Source organism: Bidens hawaiensis, unplaced genomic scaffold (assembly GCF_021521415.1).
Source record: "Bidens hawaiensis isolate Kalapana, Puna unplaced genomic scaffold, B.hawaiensis_p1.1 tig00004371_1, whole genome shotgun sequence".
NCBI lineage: Eukaryota > Viridiplantae > Streptophyta > Magnoliopsida > Asterales > Asteraceae > Bidens > Bidens hawaiensis.
Window position 1 is genome coordinate 1 of NW_027491264.1, and position 4,571 is coordinate 4,571.

At 37.1% G+C, this 4,571-nt stretch overlaps 1 pseudogene; it reads right to left on the reverse strand.

The window, feature by feature from the left end:
- Positions 1 to 22: 22 nt before the first annotated feature.
- LOC143626459 (dammarenediol II synthase-like) lies at positions 23 to 3,710 on the reverse strand (annotated as a pseudogene).
- Positions 3,711 to 4,571: the final 861 nt, after the last annotated feature.

Below are 4,571 nucleotides of genomic sequence, written 5' to 3' on the forward strand. Positions count from 1 at the left end.
AAAGGGCTTTGAGTCTTGTAACCTGTTGAGAAAAATCTCCATTATCCAACTGTGCATTGATTAATATTTTTGCTGCTTTATGCAAGGGCGTTGGGTCTCTTTCGGCCTAGTATGATAATGAAAGAACATGTATATATGTGTTGAAAGTAAAAATGATGAGCTTGACTGGTTACTGAAAAACTAACTGTCCGCCTAACATAAGACCAAGCATAGCCCATGATGTTTGAACTAGGTTCGTCCGATTTGCAGCCAACGGTGTATATACCTCGCTAGGACAAGACTTGTAACTCTCCCCCCATCCACCCTCTTCATTTTGTTTCGATAGGAAGAACTCAACTGCTTTACGAACTGCGTTACTGTTGTTATATGTTTTTCCAGCAGAGATTAAGCCTCCTAGTTCAAAAAAATGTGCCATAGAGAAAGCATATTCCCCAATAACCATACCTGTCCAATTTTATATATTTTCATTATACTATTTGTGTTTTATCTTTTAATAGTTGCGTGGAGGACCGAGGTAATTAGCTTACCATGAACCATCATTCAGCTGTTTTCCCTCCAAAAAGCAAACGGCTTTTGCAACTGAAACTTCTATTTCTTTAGCCCGGTGCCTGGATGCAACTGGTTAAAGGCTAAAGGGCTTGGATAATTGATCCTGTGCACTCAACATGCCTAATTAAATCACCCCAAATAAGAAAATATTAGTATCTATTATCTCTCAAGCATTTCTGTTAGTGAGTGGTTACTTACTCTTTCTCAACAACAATGTCTGCAAAAATTTCTGAAGGATTCAACACCTGCAGAAAAGTTAGGCATAGAAGATACATTCAGCGTCGATTTTCTCTAAAAGAATACCGAAAAAAAAAACTAATATTTTTCAGAAGATTGATATTCTTGATATTTTATATTCACCTGTAAATATGGTTGTGGGACGGGTGGCTCCCAAATAGCAGAACCTCCAGTTATAGGACTCTGCATGTATAGAAGGACATTTACAGCCTCATATAACCGCTCATCGTTTACTTTTTCTCCGGAGATTTCCTCGGGCATTTTAGATAGTAACAGAAGACACTACAGGAGAATAGTTATTAAGAAAAACATTTAAGATTGCGATTATATTAAGAAGCAATCATTTCCCAAATATTAAGAAAAACATTAAGATTGTGATTATAAACTTGTCATTGCATCACCTTTAATGCTTCAGCTGTGCAATCTGAGACAACCCAACCTTGATCTTGGTCCGAGAAAGTCCACGCCCCTTTAGTAAACTGCCGACACATTTTACTAAAATTTCCAGAAGGGTTTTGTTTGATTTGAGACTCTTTGATATAAAAATGGGCTTTTTTTTAACGAATCACCGTATTCTTCAACCATATCAGTAGCTATTATTGCTTGAGTTGCAAGTGTGCAGTCCCACGTTTGACTCCCGAAACTCTGCATTTTCATCCCATCTTCTGCTAGCCATAAATAATCAGGCACTCTAGCAAGGTGGTGCTTGAACTCATCCCCATTCGGGTTTTCAGCCCACCAACACATCATTTGCAAGCTCTGAATTGAATAACAAAATCGAGTTAGTATAGGTGGATCGGTCGGGGCGGTTGGGTAATAGCTCTTGACTTAAAACAAGTCATCTTTTAGTACCTTTTCTACACATCCAATGGTAATATATCTGCTCTCTTGGGCACCATATCGCATTAGCTCAACCGCTCTTTTGAGACCTCTTTCTCTTAGCTTGGTGAACGGCCAGTACTTGAGGACGGGCTCACTTAAGTAATGAAGACTGTCCCATAACAGATCTTGGACTACTGAGTGAGGATAATACAGATCCTCCTGCACTTGGTTATAAGCACACATATTTGAGCATAAATTTGTCAAAACTACTACTGCAGTTTTATAAAATGAAAATAAAAAAAAAAACTTTTCATGAAAACTTTATAAAATGTGCTTCTAACAACCTTGCAACAGTTATGGCGCTGCTTATTCCAGTTTATGTCATGATACGGGATAGGATGGATTTCTTGGCGAAGTTGCAAAACAAGATCAGTGATCGGACCATGGAATTTTCTCCCGTACAAGTATGACATAGGCATATAAGTTGTCCGGCAATAACACCACATTTTTGCTGTATCACAGAAGAAAAATAGTGACATATCTTTCATTCAATATCGCGTATCCAAGAGCTTCTTACATATGTATATACCTGGATGAAATGGTAAAGCTTCAGGGAAAAGCCAAAATTCCGGTGGAAGTGGGTTGCACCCTTCCCATTCGTATACACCAAGCACCTGCACACAAAGGTATTAATGATAACTTTAAAAGACTCGTACCGTTTACTATGTCAAATTTTATAAGATGTTTACTGAGAGATAAGTTTTGCCCCATGAGGGAATTGTGGCTGCACCACCATGGTCTAGTATCCACTTTCTGCCTCGGTCCACCACACCATTTCCATCATATGGTCCTTCTCCTAGCAACCTTAGGGCTATGTAGCTTAATGCAGACCTGAACATGGTGCTGTGTCCTTCGATATAAAATCCCCACCCTCCATCGTCATTCTGACAATGAAATTTAACAAAAAAAAAAAAAAGAAAAGGTTAGGATATTTGTCTGATCACTAGTAAGTAATTTTAAGATGCATTTGTCTAGGAGATGGTTCTTACTTGATGGTTATAGATATAGCGTATCATTTCGGTCTTATGATGTTTGGTCAAATGCGTGTTGATAGCTCCACTGATATACATTGCAATAAGCTGCAAATTGAATATATATTGTTTGGGTCCATATTCCATATATATTGTCACATATATTATACGGTTTCACAAACGTATACCGCCTTGAGTCCAAATTTAATTGTTGGTCGTGTCTCTCTAACATCTATGCATCTCTCTTATTCACACATAATCCAAACAGGTTTTTATATTCTTGCTACTTAACAAAAGATTGAACTTACTAGGGGAGGAGTGAAAAACATAGGGCCAGAATTTTCTGCCGGCCAATGACCATCTTTAGCTTGAATCGCACGGTTTAATCTAACTGCTTTCTTCACTGTCATCGTCACAGTTTCATAATTCACTTCCTCACCCTCTTCTAACCTAACCGGCGGTATGCTCAATAAATCAACTCCATTTTCCTTGATCAACTGCATATCATATAAAACACATCACCTAACATAGTTATCTCATTTATGTTATGTGTTCTTTTTTCTTTTTCCTTTTGCCACCTTAGTGTGTACTTCAACTGCTTCTGTTTAAGAAACTTATCAAACTAAACGTACCAAACACTTATTTATCACAAAATATTAGCAATCTTTCGATTTCCATATGGTCCAAACTAACCTGCATCCGCATAAACAAATCACCGCATGGATGGAAGCCTTCTGATCTCCTATTGTTTCTATAACGTTCACGGGCATCTTCAACTTCTTGTCGTTCATCTGGAGTTCCGGCATCCGGATCAAATTCCCAAATTTGCCTACCAACAAAATTGTTGGTGGTATATAAGTAAGGGTTGCTCCCTTGTGCTATCTTTAACTTCCACATAACTCTTTCAAAAAGTGGTTGATGTATTAGTATCTATTGTCTAGCATGTATATATATATATAATAAGCGGGTCTTCATATGGGTCGGGCTTCCTCATATTCATATCTTGTCCGTTCAATAACGAATATTGCTACCCCATTTATATCTCTCCATAGATGGCATTTCAAAAGGTCTAAATATTTAAGTCCTTTATTATCTTTTAGAGTTAAGTTAAAGTTGACTGATGTTACATGATATATTGCGAAATATATTGCGAGAAGTGATATTACAGCGAGAATAGCGAGAAGTGGAGGTATAACTCCATTAATTCCTAATTTCACTCTCTTTCATATGATGTTACATACATATATGTAGGTCGGTTGTATTTTTGTCTTAATTACACATTCAAACCTACTTACAAACATATAAATGTACCGAGCCACATTCAAACTTATGTACCTACACACATACAAACATACATACACATATACAAACATACATATCTACACACATACATATGCACCTACACAACGCACCTACACATAAGAAAGGGAGTGAAATTAGCGATTAATAGAGTTACACCTTCACTTCTCGCTGTAAAAAAACTTCTGAAATGATCCACAATGGCGGATCTAGAGAATAATTTTGGGGTAACGTAAAAAAAATTATCGTACATTAAGAATTTTTTTTACCAGTTTCACGTTAAAGATGTCCTGATTACGCGTTTCGCGTGTAATGGAGCCTAGTATAGCATTTTGCTCACACAAGTGTTTGGTTACGCGTCTGGCGTGTCTTAGGCCCGACTTCGTGTTACAAGCATATCGCCACCCGATTAACCCGTTTGCAATGGTGGATCAAAACAAGTTAGCAAGTTCGCCTATAATGGGTCGCCCCAAAATAACCCAAACTTGTTAGCTTAACGATATTTTGTAAAATTATTCGAACTTATTAACTTACTAATTCAATGATTTTATTGATATCTTTTGATCATATCAAACGTATATTGTTATTGAGTGATTTTTAAGTTTACTCAACAAAAATATTGATAAACATAAT